This window comes from Elephas maximus, chromosome 2 (genome assembly GCF_024166365.1).
Source record: "Elephas maximus indicus isolate mEleMax1 chromosome 2, mEleMax1 primary haplotype, whole genome shotgun sequence".
Lineage (NCBI taxonomy): Eukaryota > Metazoa > Chordata > Mammalia > Proboscidea > Elephantidae > Elephas > Elephas maximus.
The window spans coordinates 84,553,265-84,580,270 of record NC_064820.1 but is presented as its reverse complement, the minus strand read 5'-3'; the positions used below and the strand labels follow the sequence as shown (position 1 = coordinate 84,580,270).

The window sequence follows — 27,006 nt, the reverse complement described above, 5'->3', positions numbered from 1 at the left end:
CCAAAAAATTCATCAACCTGTGGGAAGCTAACAAGTCTAGGATATCTAAAACTGTTGCTGGAACCTCCCACTCCAAACAAAACACTACAGTTTCAGAAAAAGTTCCCCGCACTCCACCCCCGAACTAGGCCTACATTGTCGCGTCCCTCTCTGAAAGCGCCTAAACTCACAGGTGTCCTTGGGGAAGGGCTAAGCAGGGCCGACCGGCGCTGCCCGCCCAGGAACTCCAAGGCCCGAGCGGCGACTGCCGGCAGCGCTTGGTCGTAGCTTTCGCCCAAGCCAAAGAAGGTAGTGGCCCGCGGGAAGCCTAGGCCCGACTTCGGCTTGCGATCAAAGCCCCGGGCGCGTCTGCCAAGGGAGGGGCGAGACAGGGAAAGGCAGGGCCGACAAGGGTGTGGGAGGTTGGGGGCGGTGGCAACAGGCCGAAGACCAAAAAGTCGCCGAAAAAGAGGCGTAGAAAAGCCTGTCAGAGACACCCGGAAGATCGACGTGACCCCGGATGGGAACAGCCCGCAAGGAGCTAGAGGTCACACTTCCGGCGGCCGCCGCAACCCCCTTCTCCCGTCTCTATGCTCGAATGCGCATGCGGACGCTCAGCGGCTGCGTGCGCTCCTGGAAAGAAGTTAGGATTCTCCAGAGGCTAGAGGGAACCAGCTAACCGCAGACGGTTACGTCTGGGCCTCTTCCTGAGCTGAAGTGCGGTAGGTTTTATTCTCACAAACGTTTTGCTGGTCCTTCCTACCACATTCCAGTGACTCCTTCCCAGCGAAGGTTTCAGCAATACCGTTTTCCACCACTTGTATCCACCGGATCAGCATTAAGCTTTAATTGTTGTTTCTTGCCTCCACTGAACTGAGAGGGTCTTGGGGACGAATATGCCTGTTTATCTCTCAAATCCAGACTCAGGGCTCTGCCCATAATAATAGCTAATTTCACAAATTTTATAATATTTATCGGTATTTCTTAAGTGAGCTTTGATAGTTTGTGGAAATACCTAGGTTCTTGGATTTATTGATGTAAAGCTGTTAGTACTTTGTCGTTGTCAGGTGCCCTCGATTCAATTCCAACTCAGCAGCACTATGTACAACAGGAAGAAAGTCTGCCCGGTCCTGCACCATCCTCACAGTCGTTGCTATGCTTGAGGCCATTGTTGCAGCACTGTGCCAGTCCATCTCTTTGAGGGTCTTCCCCTTTTTCACTGAGTCTCTACCAAGCATGATGTCCTTCTCCAGGGACTGGTCTCTCCTGATAACATGTCCAGACTACGTGAGACAGTCTCACAATCTTGGCTTCTTTCTAAGGAGCATCCTGGCCGTACTACTTCCAAAAGAGATCCTTTCATTGTTCTCACAGTCCACAGTATATTCAATATTCTTCACCAACACCGTAATGCATTAATTCTTCCTTGGTCTTCATTGTTCAGCCTTTATATGCATATGAAGCAATTGAAAATACCATGGCTTGGGTCAGGCGCACCTTACCTCAAAGTGACATCCTTGCTTTTTAATACTTTAAAGAGTTTTTTTGCAGCAGATTTGCCCAGTGCAACATGTTTGATTTCTTGACTGCTGTTTCCATGGGCATTGATTTTGGATCCAAGTAAAATGAAATTCTTGACAACTTCAATATTTTCTCCATTTATCATGATGTTGCTTATTGGTCCAGTTGTGAAGATTTTTGTTTCCTTTATGTTGGGGTGTAATCCATACTGAAGACTGTAGTCTTTGATCTTCATCAGTATGTGCTTAAAGTCCTCTTCAATTTCAGCAAGCAAGGTCGTGTCACCTGCATAACACAGGTTGTTAAGGAGTCTTCCTTTCGTCCTGATACCTCATTCTTCATATAGTCCAGCTTCTCAGGTCATGCTCAGCATACAGATTGAATAAGTATGGTGAAAAGAGAAAACCCTGACACATGCCTTTCCTGATTTTAAAACACGCGGTATCCCCTCGTTCTGTTTGAACGAGTGCCTCTTGGTCTATGTACTGGTTCCTCATGAGCACAATTAAGTGTTCTGGAATTCCCATTCTTCACAGTGTTATCCATAATTTGTTATGATCCACACAGTCGAATGCCTTTGCATAGTCAATAAAACACAGGTAAACATCTTTTTGGTATTTTCTGCTTTCAGCCAAGATCCATCTGATATCAGCAATGATATCCCTGGTTCTGCCTTCTTTTCTGAATCTGTCTTGAATTTCTGGTAGTTCCCAATTGATATACTGCTGCAGCTGCTTTTGAATTATCTTCAGCATAATTTTGCATGCATGTGATATTAATGATGTTGTTCGATGATTTCTGCATTCTGTTGGATCACCTTTCTTTGGAATGGGCACAAATGTGGATCTCTTCCAGTCAGTCAGCCAGGTAGCTGTCTTCCAAATTTCTCGGCATAGAAGAGTAAGCAGTTCCAGCACTGCGTTCATTTGTTGAAACTTCTCAGTTGGTATTCCTAGAGTCTTGTTTTTTGCCAATGCCTTCCGTGCAGCTTGGACTTCTTCCTTCAGTACCATTGGTTCTTGATCACATGCTACCTCCTGAAGTGGTTGCCCATTGATCAATTCTTTTTAGTACAGTGGCTCTGTGTATTCTTTCCAAATTCTTTTGATGCTTTCTGCATTGTGAAAAGAATTGATCAATGGACAAAATTCCCCAAATTGACCTATACATTCAGCAATCCCAATCAAAATCCCAGAAAGATTTTTTTGTAGTAATGGATAAAATGATTCTAAAATTTTTACAGAAATTCAAAGGATCTAGAACAACCAGAACAGCTTTGAAAATAAAGAACAAAGTTGGAGAATTTATACTGCCTGATCTCCAGACTTATTATGAAGCTACAGTAATCCACATAGTGTGAAATCAATGTAAAGAGAGAAAAACAAATCAATGAAACAACAGAGAATTCAAATAAAGACCCATGTATATGTGGTCAAATGATTTTCAACAAAGGCCGAAGGCAATTCAGTGGAGAAAGAATAGATTTTTCAGCTAATAATGCTGAAACAAGTGGATACCCATAATCAAAAACAAACAGAAACTTCATGTCATATGTAAAAAATGAACCATAGACCTAAATTTAACATTTAAAATCTGCCAAGAGCACTATCCTTAAAAGAAAACATTGGTAAATTGAACATCATCAAAATTAAATACTTCCGTTCAACAGACACTGTTAAGAGAATGAAAAGACTGCTACAAACTGAAAAGATTTTCACATCACCTATCTGGTAAAGAACTTGTATCCAGGATGTATATAAAAACTCTGATAATTCAATAATTAGAAAATAACCCAATAAACAAATGAGCAAAAAGTTTGAATAAACCTTTCACCAAAAAGGCCATACAGATGGCAAATAAGCATATGAAAAGATGCTCGACACCATTAGTCATTAGAGAAATGCAAATCAAAGCCAGGATGAAATGCCACTACCTATCTCTTATGGTGGTATTATGAAAAAGACTGTATATCCCAAGTGTTAGCCAGAATGTAGAGCAACTGGAACTCTCATACACTGCTGATGAGAATGTAAAATGGCACAACTACTTTGGAAAAACACTTTGGCAGTTTCTTAAAAAACTAAACATACATTTAAATGTGATCCAGCCATTCCACATCTAGGTATTTACCCAAGAAAAGTGAAAGCATATGTCTACACAAATGCTTGCACAGCAAAGTTCATAGCAATTTATTTGTAATAGCGAAAAACTGGAAACAATGTGAATGTCCATCAGCGGGTAAATGGATAACCAATTTATGGTATAACCAAACTATAGAACAATAGGACACTACTTGCCATAAAAATAAATTAACTATTAATACATGCAATGTTAATGGATGAATCACAAAATAATTGTGCCAAATGAAATAGACAAAAGCAGTACATACGGTGTGGTTCCATTTATGTAAAACTACAGAAAATGCAGACTATATTGAGAAAAAGCAAGTCAGTGATACACTGGAAGATGGGAGGAGGCGGGGAGAAAGAAAAGAGGGAGTGATCACAAAGGAGGACAAAGAAACTTGGGAGTGGTACTCGTGATTATCTTGTGATAGTTTCATAGATGTGTTCATATGTTAAAACATGTGCAGTTATGTGTCAATTATACCTCCAGACAGCTGTTAAATTTTTTTTTAACAAATCAGGAAAACCTACTGGTCCTTCTTGCGTTCTGAATAAATCTTTTAAACCATGCACGACTTTGTAATATCCTACAGTGGTCATTTGGAAGTATTGCTCACTGAGTTACACACATCTTCCAAATGTTGACACGTTTCATTCTACAATATCAAAAACTCATATTTTTTAACATCACTACTGATCACATCAGAAGAATGTTTAAGTATTGGGAAGCTGTCAAGATCACAGTGGCAATACAGCTTTTACAAAATTCTGATTGTTGCTTAAAAGCCCCATTATATGATGATAACAGTATTGTCAGTTGTTTTCTCTGAACTGACAGTTTCATTTATTTTCAAGAAAATGTCTGCCAAACACCTAAGTTTGAAAAACCTGTTTCTCAATAAATCTTCCAATAAAAATGGTGTTCTGTGATAAAAGCTGCTAGTTCAGCTTGCAACTCAATCCTACAAGAACTTTTCTTCAAGACAATTGTAGTTTTTTGGCATGTAGCAGAAATGGTTTATGAATACTTTCTCAGTTTTGTTATACAGTATTTTAAAAGATGTGTGTTCAAAGGCCAAGATTTAATAAAATTAATTTTTTATTGCTTCATCAAGGACATTCACAGTAAAACTGGAATTTTTTTAAACTGCAAGTTAATGCCACTGAAGAATAGAAATACTTGATTCATGCCAGTGGTGTTCAACTGGAGACAGTTTTGGTCTGGGGACATTTGGTAATGTCAGCAGACATTTTTGGTTATCACAACTGGGGGGCTTGGCAGTGCTTCTGGTATCTAGTGAGAAGCCAAAGATGCTGCTAAACGTCCTACAATTCACAGGACGCTTACCCACAGCAATCATTATCCACTCTAAAATGCCGGTAATGCTGAGGTTGAGAAACCCTTATTTGTAGTAAAGAATCAACAGCTTTAGTCACCATTGCTTTCTTTTTAATTTGAGATACACTTCACATACCCTTTTAAAATGTACAATCCAGTGGCTCTTTGTATATTCACAAAGTTGTGCAACCATCGCCACTATGTAATTCCAAAATTTCATCACCCAGAACACATTAGGAGTCACTTCCTATTTTCCCCTTCTCTCAGCCCTTGGCAACTGCTGATCTATTGACTATCTCTATGGATTTGCCTATTCTGAACATTTCATGTATTTGGCCTTTTGTATCTGGCTGCTTTCATTTAGCAAAATATTTTCAGGGTTCATCCGTGTTATAGTATATATCAGTACTTCATTCTTTTACATAGCTGAATAATATTCTATTGTAAGGATATAACTGTGTAGGCATGAAGCAGTAACTTGAAATTTGCCTCCAAAATTGGAGGGTGCTTAGAGACTGAAGAAAGAAGCCGGCAACTCCAGTGTGGCAGTGAAAGAGCTTTATTAGGGAGACTTACAAATGAGGCAGTGGTCCCTGGTGGCAAGAGGACCACAGCAGATCTCCGCACCCAGCAGTAGAGGGTGGAGGTTTTATATCGGTCGAGGACAAAGGTGGCTTCACACCAGAGTTACAGAAGACTGCCTCAGCAAGGTCACACATAACGGGCTTGGAAAACAGCAGTGAACTAACAGAAACAGCAGTGAACTGATGGAAAGCATGAGGACAGCCATGTTCAGCCTCGCAAAGCCTGTTTTCCCCTTCAACAACACATTCTGTCTATGTGTTCATCAGTTGGTGGATATTTGGGTTGTTCCAACTTTTTGGCTATTATAAATAATGCTGCTATGAACAACCATGTACAAGTCTCTATATGAACTTATGTTTTCAGTTCTCTTGGATATATACTTGGGAGTGAAATTGTTGTCTCATATGATAGCTATGTTTAACTTTTTGAGAAACTGCCAGTGTTTTTCAAAGTGCACCATTTTACATTTCCACCAGCAATATGTAGGGGTTACAATTTCGCCACATCCTCACCAACGCTTGTTATTATCTGTATTTTTTATTATAGCCATCCTAGTTGGTGTGAGATGGTATCTCATTGTGGTCTGCAGTGGTTTGCTTCTGAACAATCAAAGCAATTGTCACACAATGAAAAAGGTAAATAAATTCTTAGTATATTGTGAAAATAGTTTTGACCTCATGAACTCCTGAAAATTCCTTTGGGTCACATTTTTAAAACGGCTGAAGTAGGGTATCACAGAAGTCCTGGCAAGAATCAGTAGTAGAGTTATTGGGAGCTTACTATACGGTAGGCACCTTGTTAAACATTTTACATAAATTATTTATAAAGATAAAAGCCCCAGGGGCAGGTTACCCAGTAAGCAAGGTAAATACAGGTTCACTTGTGCTTACTTACTAATCCGTACTGCACAATTTCACATCATGAAAAACATCAAAAGTGGTTAAAAAAAAAAGTGAATTGTGCAGTACAGCTTCTTCAGTGTTCCTTCATCCTGGCTTTATTAACTTACATCCCCAGTCCCATCCCCCGACAGTTTATCTTCTGAAAATTTTGCTTTCTGGAGAGGAGATGTGGGTAAGGAGGAATGTCGTTTAGAGACATGCTGACAATCAGCAGCCTGTAGGGCTCTCTTGGCCTAGAAGAGAGAAGGTACCAGGATCTACTCACTGAAAAAACTATAAAGAATTTACAATGAGGTCCTTGGAGCTTTACTGTCCTTGTGCACACATGTACTTTCAAAAGTCTATCTTCAAAGCTTCACCACTTTGGGTAAAGCTTTGCTATACGTTGAAAATAAAGATGCTCCTGAGAAAATAAACTGAAATCTCCAATTTACACTGCAGTATAAAATGTGATAACATGTAAACTCCCATTTGTAATGGAAAATTACAAAGGAAATGCTAATGTGTAAAAAATACAGAGTGGATGAAAATAATGGCTACGATTGTATTTTCTATCTGTTATGTGCCAGGTATTGAGTTAAGCCCTGAGGATACAGTGATAAACAAGATTGACATGTCCCAGCCTTCATGTGGCTCACATTTCAGAGAGAAAGAATAACTTAAAAAAAAATTAGAAAACAAAATTTTTATTTTAAGGGTGTTAACTGTAAAAAGAAAAATACTGGTTGCTGTAAGAGTGAATGTCTTAGTTATCTAGTGCTGCTATAACAGAAATACCACAAGTGGACGACTTCGACAGACGTTTTTTCTTTCACAGTCTAGTAGGCTGGAAGTTCAAATTCAGTTTGTCAGCTCCAGGGGAAGGCTTTCTCTCCTTGTCAACTGTGGGGAAAGTTCCTTGACTTCAATCCTTCCTTGGATTAGGAGCTTCTCAGCGCAGGGACCCCGGGTCCAAATGATGTGTTCTTCTCCTGGCAGTACTTTCTTGGTGTGTATGAGATCCCCATGTCTCTCTGCTCACTTCTTTCTTTTATATCTCAAAAGAGATTGACTTAAGGCATAACCTAATCTTGTAGATTGAGTCCTGCCTCCTTAACACAACTGCCAACTATAGGACTTCGTTAACATCATAGAGATAGAATTTGCAACACATAGGAAAATCACATCAGATGACAAAATAGTGGACAATCACTATACTGGGAATCATGGCCTAGCCAAGCTGACACATATTCTTAGGGGACATAATTCAATCCATGACAGTGAAAAATTGGGAGATTGAGCCTGTTATGGAGGGTGTGACAGCCGTGGAAATACACCACTCAGATCTCCTGTGTAGAGAGCATAGTTGACTGACAGCCCCAGCTGTTGCCCCCCTGGATTTACCATACTTCTCCTGAGCTAAGAACAACCAATGACTGAGCACAGTGGAGGTACTGGTGCTAATACTTCAGTGCAGGCTGCAGGACTCCTCTAATGGGCAGTAAATCTCCTGCATATGTAATCCTGTCTTTGTGTTCCCTTCTCAGGGGACCTGAACCAAATAACAGGGGGGAGTCAAGCAAGCTTTCCCTCAGAAAGTGCCATTCAAGTTGAGACTTAAAAGAGCAGGAGTTAGAAAGGAGCTTGGCACAGTGCCTTGCACATGTTGGTGCTCAATAAACATTGGTTGACTGAATGGGATGCTAAATGCTTTATGTATGCCATGTAATTAGGGGTTCTATTATTATCCCTTTTTTACAAATTACAAAACTGAAGATCAGAGCTATAAAGTAACTAGCCCACAGACAGGCAGTAGTAAAAAAAAAATACAGCTAGTATACAAATTTAGGTTTATTTATTTCCAAGCCTCTTATTTTTAACTGCTTAACTACTAAGTTATATTGGTTCCCTTCAGAGGACTGGAAAACGGTCTTTGAAAAGAAGACGGCGGTAATATATTGGCTCCTAACTATTTTTATTGATAACCCACCCAAAGACTACTGCCTCTTCTAAATACAGGGCAGGAGACATCCGGAATAATCTGAATGATGTACATGAAAGTCATGAAGTAACTGGATAGGATTTCATTTAATGGAATTCATCTTGCAAGCAGGATTCTATAGCTGGAGAAACAGAGCATTGAAAGAAACGCTAGGAAGTTGCTCTTCTTTAAGTGATGGCGCATGGAGATACACAGATGTCTTTCCACTTAGGAAGGAGTGGCTGAAAGCAGAGGTATATTTCCAAGGTCAAAATAGGCTTTGTATGGATAGAGTTAGATGATTATAGTATTAAGACTCTCCAAATTTGTCTACTTCTCACTATCCAGTATGATCCTCTTCATGTATGGGTACACTTTCAAAATGTGTTCTTCTATATGCATTTTGAGAATGTTTACTGGCTATTGAGTTGAACAGTGTTCATGGGAATTCAAAATACACTATTCTATCAGTTCTAATGAATTTATTGTTCAAAGGTAATAGAGCATTAGAGGTGAAAAGAAGTTTAGCAATTATCCCTGCCTCTCATTTTACATGTCAGAAAACCATAGATTTATTAAAGAAAGAAAAGGAAATAAATTAATATGTACCAAATCATCTTAAGTATATCAGCATGTAATTTTAACTTAGAAATTGCCTGAGAATAGAGAGCACAATCAAAGAAGGCAATTGAAAATTCTCCATGAATACACTATGAATATAATTCTTTATTCATTCACCTGGATATAGCCCTTGGACATTTCAGGTTGAAATTACTGCCATAGGTTCTCCATGCTCTCAGTAATTACTGTAATAAAACATAAATTTGAATAGCAGTTTGCTCAGAGTGGTAAATGGATGCTTAGATAGTTTTAAAAATAGAATTTATTGCTTTCTGTGGTTATAAAAGTAATGAAAGCTTTTTGGAGAAAATTTAGAAAATACAAAAATGTATTAAGAAGGAAATAAAAAAACCTCAGGATATAACTAAAGTCTGTGGGATTGAAAATAGTGTTTTAAAGAGTTAACTTTATGAAGATAAAAGTAAATGCAAATGGATATCTTAATTTTTTTGTTATCAGCAAATGTTTGTTTAACACAGATGATTAAATACCATAGTCCTTAACTTTATTACTTTGAAAACTTTAAAGAACTGTAAAATATGAGAGTATTCAAAAGGATTCAAAGTAAAAGATAAATTCAGTGAATGGAAAAGTAATTTATTAGGCAATGAAGACCTAAAGAATCTTTTTTAATAACAGGTTCCAATAACTGGATAGAATAACTACAATTAAATGTAAATGAGTCAATTAGATTGGGAAAAAAACTTATTTTTTTTGTTACTCAATAGTCATTTTTAAGATTAATATTCCATTTTTCTAATCAGAGTCCTAAAATGATATGGTTATGTAGACTTTTAAAGGTTATGTAAAGTTTAATAAATTCTAGGGCAATGTAAAATAAAATCAATATCAGAAACACTTCTTTGCAAAATTCATCAGTAAGGACATGTTTCACGTTTACTTTCTTTGATCTTGTTTCTTTACTTCCTAAATAGACTTTCATTCATTCACTCATTCAATCAACCAATATTTATTCAATGCCCACTATTTTCCAGATTCCGTTCTAGGCAAATTGTTACAACAAGAATGTCACTATTTGGTGTGGGGCGGGGAGTGAGGGTGAGGGAACAGTAAGGAAGCCTGAACAGAAATTATAATTTTAAAAAAGTAGCCCAAAGTTCAAGACCAAATAAACAATATGTGAGCAAGGCAACAACAGGAGCTGGAAAATATTGTCAAGGAACAGGGCCTAATTCAAAAGAATCTTTTCCTCAAAAGATAATTTGGGCTGGAAGAAAAGTGAGTTTATTTTACAGAAAGGTAATTCTCATAGCTATTGGAATTTAAATCTTTCTATTTGTATTCTGCCTATCTTTACCACACCCTCTTCTCTTACAATATTTTCTTAAGGAAGTTCCACTCAGAGAAGAATTTTTCAGGGTGATGCTATCCAGATGGCTTTTTCTAATCTTCCCCAGAAGAATGCAAAGTAGTTTAAAACTAACACTGCCACCTACAAGTAAGTACTTTGAAAAGAAAAAAGACTGAAATACAGATCATCTGAGTAGATGTCCAACTGCCAGAAATCTAAGAATAGAACCTTGAAGTGGGGCTCCTGGTTTATAGAAAATAGAAATAGGGTTAAAATCAAATAAGAAAAATAAAAGTCTTGGCACCATTCAAAAACAAAAAGTCAATTTGCCTATGTATTTATCTTCATGTTAGCTATGTACTAGACATGGATGGCATTCCAGTCACGTGAGCTCCTTGGACTAGTTATTTAACGTCTCTGCCTCTCAGCTCGTTGTCTGCATGGAGAAAAATAATAGTTCTACTTCTTTGTTGTGAGGAGTAAATTCTTCATATTTATTAAGAATGGTTGAACCAAGGTCACACGATAACTAAGAGCCCAAGAGACAGAAAGGGCCACATAAACCAGAGACCTACATCATCCTGAGACCAGAAGAACTAGTTGGTGCCTGGCCACAACCGATGACTGCCCTGACAGGGAGCACAACAGAGAACCTCTGAGGGAGCAGGAGATCAGTGGGATGCAGACCCCAAATTCTCACAAAAAGACCATGCTTAATGGTCTGACTGAGACTAGAGGAATCCCGGCGGTCATGGTCCCCAAACCTTCCGTTGGCCCAGGACAGGAACCATTCCCAAAGACAGCTCATCAGACATGAAAGGGACTGGACAGTGGGTAGGAGAGAGATGCTGATGAAGAGTGAGTTATTTGTATCAGGTAGACACTTGAGACTGTGTTGGCATCTCCTGTCTGGAGGGGGGATGGGAGGATAGAGTTGAAAGCTGGCAAAATTGGCATGAAAGGAGAGACTGGAAGGGCTGACTCATTAGGGGGAGAGCAAGTGGGAGTATGGAGTAAGGTGTATATAAACTTATATGTGACAGTTTGACTTGATTTGTAAACGTTCACTTGAAGCTCAATAAAAGTTAATAAAAAAAAAAAAATGGTTGACCTTCAATTCAGATACCTGTCCATTTCATCTTTTCATGAGTACTACCATGTTTAACCTTAACTGTTACTAATATCCAGGACTCCTTGCTCTCGACCACCATTCCAAACAAAGTTGCCAGCCCCTTATTTCTGAGTAAAGCTGAACATATGCATAGAATGCCTGAGTAAGAGGTATTCTCTGATTCACTCCCCTGTATACCTGAACACCTTGGTTGCTACCATAAGAAGAGAACCCTAAAGTGAACTTCAGCATTAATAATAACAAATAACAGCAGTTCTCACTGAATTGAAGTTTAGATTTTTAGTTAGAGCAGTCACAGAATTCAGCAATTGGCTCCAAATTCCAAACACATAACAAGATTTATATCTTGATATTATACTTATGAACATTAGAGGCCAGTCTCTTTTTAGGTATTGCAGTATGGAAGTCACATGAACTTGATCCTTCAGTCAACTTGATGTTTATGGGAGGTAAATGGATGGAATTAAAGGAAAGGGAATGGGAGTGATGCCTGAATAATCAAATTATGCCAGGGCACTACCCAGCTGGTGCTACTCTGATAAATAATGAATATTGTTCATCAAATCAAATTGAATATCATTCAGTGCTTTTTTCAGCATCTGGACTATAGGTTTGTTTAAAATGATAGATGATAAGAAGTAGAAGCAATGTAAGGATGGTGGAAAGATAACTTCCAATTGAGATTAAAGTTGAACTCAAAAATGAAATCAAAGAATACAAATATAAAGAAATGTTCAACCATGTGTAGAATGACATCTCTGGCAAAAATTTAAAAACAGGCCAATGCCAAGTACTGATAAGGATGTGAAACAGTGGGAACACTTAACTACTCTTGGTGGAAGTGTAAATTGTTTAAAACTACTTTAGAAAACACTGTGGCATTTCTGATAATGTTGAATATGTATATACCCTGCAGTCAGCATTTCCGCTCCTAGGTATATACCCTGAAGAAACGCTTACCCATGTGTTACAGGAGACATGTACGAGTATGTTAATGCCAGCATTGTTTGAAAAAGCAAAAAACTGGTAACTCAAATATCAATTGACAAGAAACCAAATGAATAAATTGTGGTTTACTGGTGAGATGGGATACAGTACAGCAGTGAAAATAAATTACAACTATATATATGTATCAGTATCAATGAACTTCATAAACGTGTATGTTGAGGCAAGAAAAAAAAGCAAGTTGCAAGAGAAAAGAGCTTTTATGATTCCATTTATATTACATAAAGTTCAAAAATATTTGAAACTAAAAATCAGTTGTTACGGATATATCTATATGTGGTAAAACTTTAAAGAAATCCAAGAGAATGATAAATACAAAATTCAGAGTAGTGGATACCCATAAGGAAAGGGAGGAAAGGAGAGGGATGAAATATTGGAGGGACATAGACTGGTAATATTCTATTTCTTAAGCTAGGTACCTATATGTTCATATTATTTGTTCTTTATGTGTATGTTATGTATAATGATGAAATAAATTTTAAAAAAATAAGAATTTACACATCCTAAGAGATTTTCAGTGTTCCGCTGCTATTCATAAGGTTTTCACTGGCTAATTCTTTTCAGAAGTAGACTGCCCGGAGCCCGGCGTTTCTCAAGCTGAAAGAACTGAAGGAAAAATTCCAGCCTCAAGTTGCAATAGTGAAAGATGAAAGGAATACACAGAGTTATTATACCAAAAAGAATTAGTCGATGCTCAACCATTTCAAGAGGTAGCATATGATCAGGAACCAATGGTACTGAAGGAAGAAGTCCAAGCTGCTCTGAAGGCATTGGCGAAAAACAAGGCTCCAGGAATTGATGGAATATCAGTTGAGATGTTTCAACAAACGGATGCAGCGCTGGAGGTGCTCACTTGTCTAGTCCAAGAAATTTGGAAGACCACTACCTGGCCAACTAACTGGAAGAGAGCCATATTTATGCCTATTCCCAAGAAAGGTGATCCAACTGACCGTGGAAGTTATAGAACAATACCATTAAAATCACACAAAAGCAAAATTTTGCTGAAGATCATTCAAAAGGCACTGCAGCAGTGTATCACCAGGGAACTGCCAGAAATTCAGGCCGGATTCAGAAGAGAACATGGAACCAAGGGTATCATTACTGATGTCAGATGGATTCTGGCTGAGAGCAGAGACCACCAGAAGGATGTTTACCTGTGTTTTATTGACTATGCAAAGGCATTTGACCATGTAGCTCATAACAAATTATGGATAACATTGCAAAGAATGGGAATTCCAGAACACTTAATTGTGCTCATGAGGAACCTGCATATAGATCAAGAGGCAGTTGTTCGGACAGAAAAAAGGGATACTCAGTGGTTTAAAGTCAGGAAAGGTATGCGTCAGGGTTGCATCCTTTGACCATATCTATTCAATCTGTATGCTGAGCAAATATGCTGAGAACCTGGACTATATGATGAAGAACGGGCATCAGGATTGGAGGAAGACTCACTAACAACCTGCATCATGCAGATGACACAACCTTGCTTACTAAAAGTGAAGAGGACTTGAAGCACTTACTAATGAAGATCAGAGACCACACAGCCTTCAGTATGGATCACACCTCAACATAAAGAAAACAAAAATCCTCACTACTGGACCAATAAGCAAAAGCAACATCATGATAAACAGAAAAGACTGAAGTTGCCAAGGATTTCGTTTCACTTGGATCCACAGTCAACACCCATGGAAGCAGCAGTCAAGAAATCAAAAGACACATTGCATTGGGCAAACCTGCTGCAAAGGACCTCTTTAAAGTGTTGAAGAGCAAAGATGTTACCTTGAAGACTAAGGTGCGCCTGACCCAAGCTATGGTATTTTTAATCGCATCATATGCATGTGAAGGGTGCACAATGAGTAAGGAAGACCAAACAAGAGTTGATGTGTTTGAGTTGTGGTGTTGGCGAAGAATACTGAATATATCGTGGACTGCCAAAAGGACGAACAAATCTGTCTTGGAAGAAGTACAACCAGAATGCTCCTTAGAAGCAAGGATGGCGAGACTGGATCTTACATAATTTGGACATGTTGTCAGGAGTGATCAGTCCCTGGAGAAGGACATCATGCTTGGCAAAGTACAGGGTAAGCAGAAAAGAGGAAGACCCTCACCGAGGTGGATTGATACAGTGTCTGCAACAATGGGCTCAAGCATAACAACGATTGTAAGGATGGTGCAGGACGGGGCACTGTTTCGTTCTGTCATCCATAGGGTTGCCATGAGTTAGAATCGACTCAACAACACCTAACGACAACAAGAAGAAGAGATTTTCAGATAATATGTGATTTTAAAGTTTTATAAACATCCCAAATCCAGTCAAGGTAATCTGAATATAATAACCTCAGGGATGCATGATTGGATTGGATTATTATGAATATAATCAATTGTATAGTAAACCCTTGGCCTTGGAATAATTTATAACTCTTCAATAGCAAGAACTTGAAATCTGTATACATAAATTCTAGTTTTACAGTATTTCTGGCTAATGAATTTTACCTGACTGCCTGGAATACACCTATAAATTTGACTTTATTGTTCCTTTATCTTTATATACATGGGACACATGTGAGGTATTTTTTAAAATCACTATTTCTTTGTAGATGTGGTCTCCACAAGAAAGCCAACTTTTAGTGCTTGTGATGGAACTGTAGAAAAAGAAAAACAGCCTAATTAAGTAGTGATTCCTAATTGGAAGTTTTATGCAAAAAAATAATATGCTATGGTCAATGTTTTGGTCATCTAGTGCTGCTATAACAGAAATACAAGTGGATGGCTTCAACAAACAAAAGTTTATTTCCTCACAGTCTAGTACAGCTGCTAACCAAAAAGTCGGCAGCTTGAATCCACTAGGCGCACCTTGGAAACCCTATGGGGCAGTTCTACTCTGTCCTATAGGGTCGCTATGAGTCAGAATTGACTCAACGGCAGCAGGCTTTTGGTTTGGTTAGTAGGCTAGAAGTCCAAATTCAGGGCATCAGCTCCAGAGGAAGTCTTTCTCTCTCAGCCGGTTCTGGGGGAAAGTCCTTGTCATCAACCTTCCCCTGGTTTAGGAGTTTCTCAGGCTTAAGGTCCCTGGGTCCAAAGGACGCTCTCTGCTCCTGGCGCGGCTTTCTTGGTGGTATGAGGTCCCCCTCTCTCTGTTCACTTTTCTCTTTTATATCTCAAAAGAGATTGGCTCAAGACACAATCCAATCTTGTAGATTGAGTCCTGCCTCATTAACATAGCTGCCACCTATCCCACCTCATTAACATCATAAAAAAAAAAAAAACAGTGCTATCGATTTACAACACATAGGAAAATTACATCAGAGGACAAAATGGTGGACAATCACACAATGCTGGGAATCATGGCTCAACCAAGTTGACACATATTTTGGGGGGACACAATTCAATCCGTGACAGTCAATTGCTTACCAAAAGGTTGGCAGTTCAAATCCACCAGCCACTTCTTGGGAACCCTGTGGGGTAGTTTTACTCTGTCCCATAGGGTTGCTATGAGTTGGAATCAACTAGACGGCAACGGATTTTGTTTTTTATAGTTGAATTTGTAATTTGAAAATTTCTGAAGGTGCCAAGGACCCCAAAAAGAATGAATGAATGAATTATAGATAGATTATCTGCATGTTCATGCTGAGGAAGTAGTAAATCTCTTGACATACCAACTCAAACTTCCAGTGCCTCAGTAAGGTCCCATCTCAGAAACATGTTATTACGACAGCAGACTTTAGGACACGAACCAACTGATTCTCCTTGCTGTGATTCCATACTTCCTGAGCAACCTCCTGGTTATAATTTAACTTCCTGCATTGCTTACCCACAAGGAAAGGATGGGCAGACCTACCATTACTGTGCTGGATATCTTCCATTTGCCTTGCATATCCATTCTCCACCTTCTTACCTGTATTCTGACCTATATGGATTCTATCATCTGGGCTCCCTTGTTCATGGGTCTTCTGGCTCAGTTGGGTTAATGAGGAGCCTCAGCAGATAAAGAGATAAGGAGGAAGGAGAGGTTGGGGTATTTATTTCCCAGCTTTCCCCAGGAGGGGTTGGGAGTCCTTGTGGGCTGGCTGTGTCCATGACTGCGGATCGTTAGCAGCCTTCTTCACACAGCCCTCTCTGTCTCCAGGTTCCAGTAATTACTCCTTCTCCTCACTTTTTCAGGCCCTCAGAAACTCTGGCTCTGTCACCCCACTTTTGCTCCCAGAATCCAAAGAGTGGTACAAAACATTTTTTCACTTTCTCTACTAGATTACCTCCATACGAAGATAGCATCAGATGGGTGTCAGGGTCCCCTTTCACTCTCTCCTGTTTCTTTTTCTTTTTCTTCCCCTCTGCTATATCTCCAGGTTCCTCTCCATCTAGTCAGTATACTATGCAGTCGGTTCGTGAGGATTCTTGTTCCAGGCATAATCCCAGGAGGGCAATTGTGAGACTTCCTATTCCTCCAATTGAATTGGCTTACGCTATTCAGAGTCTTCTGAGTGAAAAACCTACAAAACAAAAACAAATTTTTAAAACAAGGCTTTTTTCCTGCAAATTTTGCTCTTTTCTCATATCATAACTTGCACACATTATTTTGCTAAAAGGCCTCCTTTTTGCTCCCTTGTGAGAAGAGGAAAGAATAGGGTTGGGGTGGAGTGCTGAGAGGACAGGAAAGAATGGAGCAGTAGCTGAAAATGTGACTCATGTTCAGGGAGGAAGGGGGAGAGGAAGAGAGCATCTCAGGAAATAGCAATAGCATATATGAAGGCCCAAGCCAGGAAAATGGGACATTTGTGGGACTAAAATAAGGCCTGTGTAACAGGAGCTTTGTTAGCAATGGAGAGAGTGGTTTGTGAAATAAAGCTGGGAATCAGATAAAACTGAGGGTTATAGGTCATGTTAAGGAGGTGGAACTTTATCGAAGGTAAAGAAAGGGTGGATTATTGGTGGGGAGTCTGGTGGAAGGCCAGTTAAGTGAATATTATAAAAGTTTGGCCAAGAGAACTTGAGAAGCTGACCTACGTGATCTGCTGTATATCACTCTATTTCTTGTCATTTTTGTGCTTTTTTTAATTACCCAAATAATACATGAACATATGTGTAATGTAAAATTTTCAACAATACAAAGTTTCCCCTGATTTACCATCCTTACTAATTCCTGAACCAATCTCAGAGTTAAATACTATGTACCAGTTGGAAATGGTTACGTGAACAAATGACAAGAAAACCTATCAATGGCCTGAACTAATCAGAGTTTATTTTATAGGCAGCTGCTACCATTGGTTTAGTGATTCAGTGGTGTAAGAGTTTCTCCCTCATGATGTCAAGATGTCTGTCATAGTTCCAGGCATGCTATCTATCACCCACAAATAAATAATTAGCTGTGGATAATTAACTTTCACTATGTGTAAAATTTCATTGCATGAATATACGGCAGTGTATTCATTCTGCTGTCAGTGAACATGTGGGTTACTGTTAATTTTGTGGAGTTTTGTTTCAATTTGTTTATATATTGTTTTAGCTATTACAAACATGCCTTGGTGGCACAGTGGTTAAGCACTTGGCTGCTAACCAAAAGGTCGGGGGTTTGAACCCACCATGGCTCCATGGGAAGAAAGACCTGGTGACCTGCTCCCATAAAGATTACAGCCTAGGAAGCCCTCTGAGCCAGTTCTACTTTGTCCTATAGGGTCACTATGAGTCGAAATCAGCTCAATGGCACACAACAACAACAGCTACTAATATTCTTGTACAAGTCCCTGCTGTGTAAATTTCACAAATTTCTCTAGGGTACGTACCTAGGAGTGGAATTGCTGTGTCATAGAATATCCACATTTCAACTTAATTTAACTATGCACTTTATAAAATGGACCCCTGGTGCCACAGTGGTTAAGAGCTTGGCTGCTACCCAAAGGATCAGCAGTTCAAATCCACCAACTGCTCCTTGGAAACCCTATGGGGCAGTTCTACTCTGTCCTGTAGGGTCACTGGGTTGAAATGGACTCAATGACAATTTGTTTAGTATTTTTTTAATATAAAATGACATCATTTGTACATATTGTTCTGTAACTTGCTTTCATTCATCACATATGCTTGAGAATTTTGTCTGTTTTGCTCATTACTCTATTCCCAGCATCATTTATTCATTTAACAAATATTTATTGAATATCTACTATGGACCAGGCTCAAATTGGAAAGTTTTCCTCTGAGTCTCCTTTCCTACCCATCTTCCAGCATGGCCCTCAGTTCTGATTACACAGTTTGCTAGTGTACAGTAAATGTGTATTATCCTGGGAAAATAATCCACACGGTGCCTTTATGCTAATTAGAAAAAGACACACCCCTTTCAGTGTTTCGGTCACATGCCAGGGCCACACATAGCCAGGAGTGCACACTACGTGACCAGCAGAGCTCAGTCAGAATTTCAGCCCCCCTCACTGAGGTACAACCTGTTCAACTACACAGAGCAGCCCTGCTCAAGAAAGCTATCTAACTGGTGCTAATTGTCTCCTTAACTTTCTTTGACCTTAGCTATACTCAGACTGGAAACCCTGGTGGCGTTGCAGTTAAGAGCTGCAGTCACTAACCAAAAGTTCGGCAATTAGAATCCACTAGGCACTCTTTGGAAACCCTACGGGGCAATTCTACTCTGTCCTATAGGGTTGCTGTGAGTCAGAATTGACTCAGCTTGCAACGGGTTTGGTTTTTTGGTTTTATACTCAGACGGGAATATATTCTTCATTTTCTTTTGCTATTCTCACCCTTTAACAGAAGCCCTGGTAGGGGAGCCCTCGTGGTAGAGCAGTTAAGAGCTTGGCTGCTAACCAGAAGGTCAGCAGTTCAAATCCACTAACTGTTCCTTGGAAACCCTATGAGGCAGTTCTACTCTGTCCTGTAGGGTTGCTATGAGTCGGAATTGACTCGACAGCAACGGATTATTCTCATCCTTTACCAACTGTGTGAAACAGACTGTAGGAGGAGTCCATAGTATTTGCTATGAAGAAAAGCAGCACCAATCAGTTATTTTATCTGTAAGGTGCTGTGGCTCAGAGAGCATGCTTTGTCAGTAAAAAAAAAAAAAAAACATATTCCAGCCGTAATGGTTTAGTTTAGCTTGGATTAGATTGGGGACTGGTGCACAAACCAGAAATGACCTTATTGGGTTAGACAAAATAGATACTTGGTGTTCTGGGATGGCTTCACATAATGTCTGTCCAATAGCCCAATTTCTGCTCATGCCAAGTAACATCAGAGAAGCCAATTAAATTCTCTCTCTGAGAGCAATAAATGGTAGATGAACAAAGAGAGGGCACATTACTCCATTTTAATTGGCCCAACCGATACTGAGCAACTTAACAATTTTTTTATTGTACTTTAGACGAAGGTTTACAGAACAAACTAGTTTCTCATCAAACAGTTAGTACACACATTGTTCTATAACATTGTTTAACAACCCCATGACATGTCAACACTCTCCCTTCTCAACCCTGGGTTCCCTATGACCAGCTTTCCTGTTCCCTCCTGCCTTCCAGTCCCTGCCCCAGGGCTGGTGTGCCCCTTTAGCAACTTATGATTTTTAATGATACTCAAAGGGAAAGAAATGTGGCACCTGAGGCAACTTCCCGTGTATAAAACCTCAAAAGAGAATGCAATCTCTTCCTTAAAGGCACCTGACCGACTCGCTTATTGGTCATTTTCCATAGCAGTTCATCATAAGCTGTGCTGTATCATTTTCAAAGTTCTCCTCTCTTCAGCCAGAGTCTAAGTTCCTCAAGAGAAGTTCCTTGTGAGTTCTTTAACCCCTAGCAGAGTGCTGAGCACACACAATGAGGACACAATGAATAACTGAGAGGTGGCATAACTTTTAAAATTGTTAGTAATTCAGCTTAAAACATTTTACTCGAGTATAAAAGTAATGTCTATCCATCATAAAAATATAAACAATATAAGCTGGAGCCCACATGCCTTTTTCTCCTCAACTCTCAACTACTTGTACCCGTGTATTATCATTGCTAACAGTTTGTGTGTTTTCCAGACCTTTTTATATGCACAGACATACCAATTTGTACGGTTTTGTCCTTGTTTCCTAGGGCTACCATAACAAAACACCACAAAGTGGATAGCTTTAAAGAACAGAAATTTTCTCACAGTTCTGGAGGCTAGAAGTCCAAATCAGGGTATCAGGTATGTCAACTCCTGAAGGCTTTGGGGGAAGAACTGTTGCATGCCTCTGTCTTTGTTTCTGATGGCTGTCAATAATCCTTGGTGTTCTTCTGCTTGTAGCTGGATTCTCACTTGTTGTCTTAGCCTGGTGTGTATCTTTGTTTCCTTGTCTGCCCTTCTCTTTTATTAGATACCACTCAGAAGGAATTAAGATTAGGACCCACCCTACTCTGGTATGACTTCCTTAACTGATCACATCTGCAAAGGAAGACCCCTATTTCTTCAAATAAGGCCACATCCCCTGGTACAGGGATTAGGACTTTGACATATCTTTTTGCGGGATACAATTCAATCCTAAACAGGTTTTTTTTCTCACGTAAAAATGGAATCACAGTATAGATACTATTTTGCAAGTTGCTTTTTAAATCCAACAGTATATTTGACTATTCTCCATGTCACCCTGTGTGTGTGTGTGTGTGTGTGTGTGTTTGTGTGTGTGTGTGTGTTTTAGATGGCTTTTTAGTGATCCATAGTATGACTATGTCAATTCACTTAAATAATCTTCTATGATTGAATATTTAGGTAGTCTCCAGGTTTTCACTATTATGAATAATACTACAGTGAACATTCTTGTACATACAGTCTTACACAATTTGGGAGTATTTTTGTAAGCTAGAGACCCAGATGTGAAATTTTTCGGAAAGTGTACAATGATATTTTGAAAAGGACATTTAGTTAAGAAGACCTGAGTTCTAGTCTTGAATCTGCCACTTCTAATCTGTGTGACTGAGCAAGTCACTTCACCTCCCTGAGATTTTGTTATTTCCTCTGTAAGAAAAGAAAAAAATCGCAATATGCTTTATAGGATTGTTGTGAAAATCAAATGACAAAACGAAAGTATGGTTGATTCATATTAGGTTTCAGTTTAGTTTTAATAAAACAGGAGTATTTCCTTAATCTTTTCATATTCTGCTCTCATTAGATGATACTCTAATTTTTAGTGGTTGACTGAACTGTTCATTTTTTAAATATATAATGAGTAAAAAAGTAGAAAAATGTTATTGAAATCAAAGAGACCAATGCATTATGTGGAACTAGGTCTTTTTTTTTTTCTCAAAGAATAAACTAAAGATTCAAGGCTTGAATAATCTTAGAAAAACATAAAAGTGGTTCATAATAACCTTCCAAAAAAACACAAAGAAAATATCTGTTCTAGAATTCTTTAAAGTTATAGGCAGAAAAGTCTATACAACCTTTATAATCAAAGCAGGCAATTACAAAATATCTTTAGCCAGTTAAGAAAGTATTTGTGCCATTAGTTTTGTTATCATAAGACCTGAGTTTGCATTCTAGCTTCATCACTGCCTGGTTCTGTAAACAAGTAATTGGCGCTCAGAGTTTGTTTTGTTTGTAAAGTGGAGATAATGAAAATGCCTATGGTGTTTTAAAGATTATACAAGGTGCTGTATGTGAAAGAGCCCAGAAGAGAGCTTCATAAATTGTGACACTCAGTAGATGTAGTCAAGGTAAAGGGAGAAAAAAGACAATTCTCATGAAAAGGACATTTCAAGGTTGTTTAAAATTCATAAATGGTATCATACTTACATATTCTGCAACTTGCTTTTTTTCACTTAATTTTGCTTTTGAGATTGTACATGCTGATATTTTTAGACCTATCCCATTGTATAAAGAAAAAAAAAATTCATCTATTGACAGAGATTTCTTCCTTAATTATAAGTCACTATTATAATCAATGCTGTGACAAGTAGCTTTTTCATATTCCTTTGTGCACTAGTGCAACAGTTCTCTAGAGCAGTGTTTCTCACATATTTTGACCCCAGCCCACAATGAAAAATTTATTTGTGACCAGCCCACATCGCATTGTGAAGATGTGTATATAAAGCCTGTTGCCGTCAAGTTTATCCGACTCATAGCGACCCTACAGGACAGAGTAGAACTGCCCCGTGGGGTTTCCAAATTGTAATCTTTACAGAATCAGACTGCTACATCTTTCTCTCACAGAGCAGCTGGTGGGTTGGAACCACCAACCTTTGGGTTAGCAGCCGATATAACCAATATATATTTCTACACATAGATATATACATATGTATATATACAAAAGTATATGGAGACCATGGTGGTGTAGTGATTAAGTGCTACAGCTGCTAACCAAAAGGTCGGCAGTTCAAATCCCCCAGGAGCTCCTTGGAAACTCTATGGGGCAATTCTACTCTGTCCTATACGTTCGCTATGAGTCAGAATCAACACAAGGGTGATGGGTTTGGCTTTTTTTTTAATATATAAATATATACCTGAAATATAGTTTCATGAGAAAAATACTTCCCCTTTTCTATGAATAATGACTTTTGATATTACTTATTTTAATCTACGTCATTTTAAATTGCTAGTTGACAGCCACTAAATTGATTTCTGGACCCACTATTGGCTCCCTACCATCAGTTTGAAAAATAATCTTCTGAGGTCTGTATCTAGCCATGAATTGTGGTCAGTTTAAACTTTACAAGATATTGTAAAATTGCTCTTCATAGTAGTCATACCAGTTTACGTTCCCCCCAGCAGTTTATAGGAATAGGAGTTCCTTTTTTGGAACTCAATATTGTCAGATTTTTTATTTTTGCCAGTCTCATTACTGGGTCTCATTTAAGGGTTGGATGAAAGCAGATCTACATATATGTATTATTTCTTCTGTGTGGGAGGCATGGGTGTGATGGGAGAATTCTGTCTCCTATGCTTGACCTGTGTGTCGTTACTGAGTTCCCTAGAAAATAAAATAGTTAAAAGAGAAAGGGAGAATTATGTGGGCATTCCTCAGAGAAATCACAGAAGCCTCTGGAACACAGCCAGACCCATCTGCCAAGATGTTCTAGTCTTCTAAGGAAGCTATTTCAATCCTTTTATGAAAAATTGTGGTAAAATATATATAACAAAACATCTGCTATTTCAACCATTTTCATGTTAAATTCAGTGACATTGATTGCTTTCACCGTGTTATACAACCATCACTACTACCCGTTCCCCAAAGTTTTTCATCACTCTAAACAGAAACTCAGTGCCCTTTCTACAGTAACTTCCCTTTCACCTTTCCCCCAGCCCTTGGTAACCACTAATAAACTTTGGTGTCTGTGCAGTTCCTATTTTAGATATTTCTTATAAACGGGGTTGTGTAATACTTGTCCTCTTGCGTCTGACTTATTTCACTCAGTATAACGTTTTCAGGGTTCATTCATGTTGTAGCATGTGTCAGAACTCTCTATGGCTGAATAATATTCCATTGCATGTATAGGCCACGTTTTGTTTATCTGCTTCTCTGTTGATGGACACTTGGGTTGTTTCCACCTTTTAGTGATTGTGAATACTGCTGCAATGAACATTGGTGTACAAGTATCTGTTTGCATCCTTGCTTTCAAGTCTTTTGGATATGGGAGTAGAATTGCTGGCTCCTGTGGTAATTCTGTTTAACTTTTTGAGGATGCTTCAATCCTGTTACCACTTTCCTCAAGCCGTCTGCTCTACCAGCTCTCCTTAAGATTCAACAACCACTTATTTTCCTGCTTTACAGAGACCATGAGACCATCAGATGAAAACTGCCATTTCCTATCCTTTACCTATGTTGTTGTTGTTAGGTGCTGTCAAGTCAGTTCCAACTCATAGTGGCCCTATGGGGCAGAGTAGAACTGTCCCATAGAGTTTCCAAGGAGTGGCTGGTGGATTTGAACTGCAAACTTCTGGTTAGCAGCCAAGCTCTTAACCACTACATCACCAGTGCTCCTCCTTCATCTATAAGCTTATTTATATCTACTTCCATTCTCTCTCCTTCCATCCTTTCTGAGAGCAAGTGGTAACTTTCTTCTTGCCCAAGGCTAATTCTTCCACCTCAGCTTGGGGTATGTTTCCTCCCAATCCTCTGAGGGTTCTTGCTTCATGAACAATACGCTTTTTTTCCTCTGTCTTTAACCTCCTTCTTGCTACTTCATCCTTCCCTCCAGCATGTAAGCACATTCAAATCTCTCCTTTCTGAATAAGGTCCTGTTCCTCTCTGACTTACCCTTACTTATTCTCAGGTCCAAACATTACTTCCTCAAAGAGGCATTTCCTTTCATCCAGAGCACCCCTCCTTCTCCTTCGTAGTATTTACCGAAATATGTAATTATATGCTTACTTGAGCTTCTGCCTCACGTACTATGCTGTCAGCTCCAGGAGGTCGAGGACCTTGTCTCCCTAGTGCCTATCACAGAACAGGCACTCAGTATGCATTTGTTGATTAAATGAATGATTTCCAGCCTACAGCCTCACTCTTCTACTCTCCAGAGGGGTGTTTGAAAACTAAAGGCCTGTAGCACCCCTTCGGGGCTTGAAAAATGCTGTTGGTTCCTCAGCCGCAAGGTAAAGTCCACTCTCCTTAGCACAGCATAAAATGGCTCAGTGAAAACAATTCCTCCTCCTCCCAACCCTTCCCCCCACCAAAGTAAATACTACCTCTTCTTATAGAGGAAATGGACAAGGGAAAACTCAAATCAGCTAATAATAATATTAGCTGACAACCCTTTTAAAAGAAGTAGTGAAGAGATTAGAATCCATAGATAAAGGAAGTTAGGTAATTATTTATAGATTTCATTTTTTTTTCTCATGCTCTTTTTCTTCCAGGAGAAAATTTGTACCTATTTTTTCAAAAGGAAGAGAATCTAGTGTTTTACTGAATGCTTATGATATGCTAGGCATTAGGCCAAATACTTTATTTTACCTTTTTAAATTTAGTTTTCTTAAAAACCACTAGTATGTATCACCTTCTCCTCCAAAAATAAAATCGAGTCCAAAATCATCAAATGCACCAAGGAAAATGAAATATTGTGGTGATTTCCACACCCTGAGAAAGTGCAAAAGGCTTGTATAATACGTATGATTTTTATTGGTTTAAATTAGGCCATGGCTTGTCTCTGGCGTGTGATATTCTTACTGTGCCAGTCTTTCCCATAAACTATTATCCTCTATGTCTCTCTTCCTTCTCTCTCTTTTCTTCTGTCTTTCCTTGCTTGTTCTTCTTCCCCTCATTTTCACTCATTTTGATTATTTTCTGTATCCCCTCTGTTCTCTCTGCCTACATCTTAGGCCCATCAACAGCCTCACTGTTGATTTTCAGGCTAAAAAGGTTACTGACCCCTTGGCTAAGCTGAAGTGAAAGCAGACAGAAAGAAAAGTTTCTTTTAATTCCCTGGACTCAAATTGCAACAAGGTGTTTTTTTTTTTTTTAATAATAGAGCACAGTAGAATATGTGGCCCAAAGAGATAAGGCACTAATCTGGCTTTCAGCTTCTAATACACAAGGGGAACTTGCCCACTGAGCTTTTTGTGAAGTTCTTAATCATTACTGATAATACTGAGATTGTCACATTTCCACTTTGAAAAAATAAATTTTCTTTAGGATGGCTGTAACCAGAGGACAGCATTTTATCAGAACATGAGAACTTGTAGAGGAAAGCTTCCCTGAGGCTTGAAAAGTGAGAATGGAAGCAGAAGGAAGAAGCACTTCCTTAAAGGGCAAAGAGACAAAATGGAAAGCTGAAAGTAGCACCAAGTGAAAAACTCACAAAGATGAAACTGGTGGTTCTGAAATTCTTCCCATTCATTAGAGAGGCAGCTTTGGAAAACCAAAATTAGATTACTAATCCTGAAGGTTTTATAATCTGCTTGAGTGTTTAAATCAAAGCTGCCACAACAGGTGCCCTCCACGTTGACCTCTTCTGATGCGCCACTTTCAGGCAATTGAGAAGAAACCAAGGAGATAAATCATATCTTCAGTGCAATTCCAAGAAAAAGTTATTCACTTATTTATGAAACTTTTCAAGTGCTTTCTGGATGCCAGACTCAATATTTAAACAAACCAAATCTTGAAGATCAAGTAGATGTTATAAATCATCAAAATAGCTCCCCATCCTCCCCCACCCGACCCCAAAGAAATAGGCATTAAAAGAAAATTAGTGTCGAGGAACCGAGCTAGTGGGTAGGTGGTTTATAGCTTGTGGATCGATGATCCGACAACATTTTATCAGAGAACTTTGCTGACTGGCAAAAGCAGTGAGTTGCTAAACCCTGAGGGTTGTTATGAACACTTAAGGCCAAAGGAATCGTTCTCTGAAATAAGGGCAGTGTCCCTGAAATAGGCAGTATTTGAAAGCTATAGCCTGACAGCGTTTACCTTTCTTGGGGAGAAATGGACTTGCATCTCAAAAGGAGTCTCTTTCCCTTGACGAAAAGCATTTCAATTCCTGCCAAGAACAGCCTCCTCTTCTCAAACAGGCTGCCACCACCCTGAATTCATCACATACCTTTTTGGTTCATTAAGCCTGGTGTCATTTTGATG

At 39.0% G+C, this 27,006-nt stretch overlaps 1 protein-coding gene and 1 long non-coding RNA gene across 4 annotated transcripts in view; one reads left to right on the top strand and one right to left on the bottom strand.

The window, feature by feature from the left end:
- Positions 1-521, bottom strand: part of TENT2 (terminal nucleotidyltransferase 2) — a 50,564-nt gene extending 50,043 nt beyond the window's left edge. For all 3 annotated transcript variants that reach the window (XM_049866574.1, XM_049866591.1, XM_049866581.1), the window contains exon 1: positions 171-521. The gene's annotated coding sequence lies outside the window, so the exon portion shown is untranslated. The remainder of the gene's footprint in view (positions 1-170) is intronic.
- On the top strand, positions 488-21,482 carry LOC126065951 (uncharacterized). Its single transcript, XR_007514963.1, has 4 exons — positions 488-701; positions 6,097-6,185; positions 13,047-14,800; positions 20,555-21,482. It is a non-coding gene; the product is annotated as an uncharacterized LOC126065951 (long non-coding RNA).
- Positions 21,483-27,006: the final 5,524 nt, after the last annotated feature.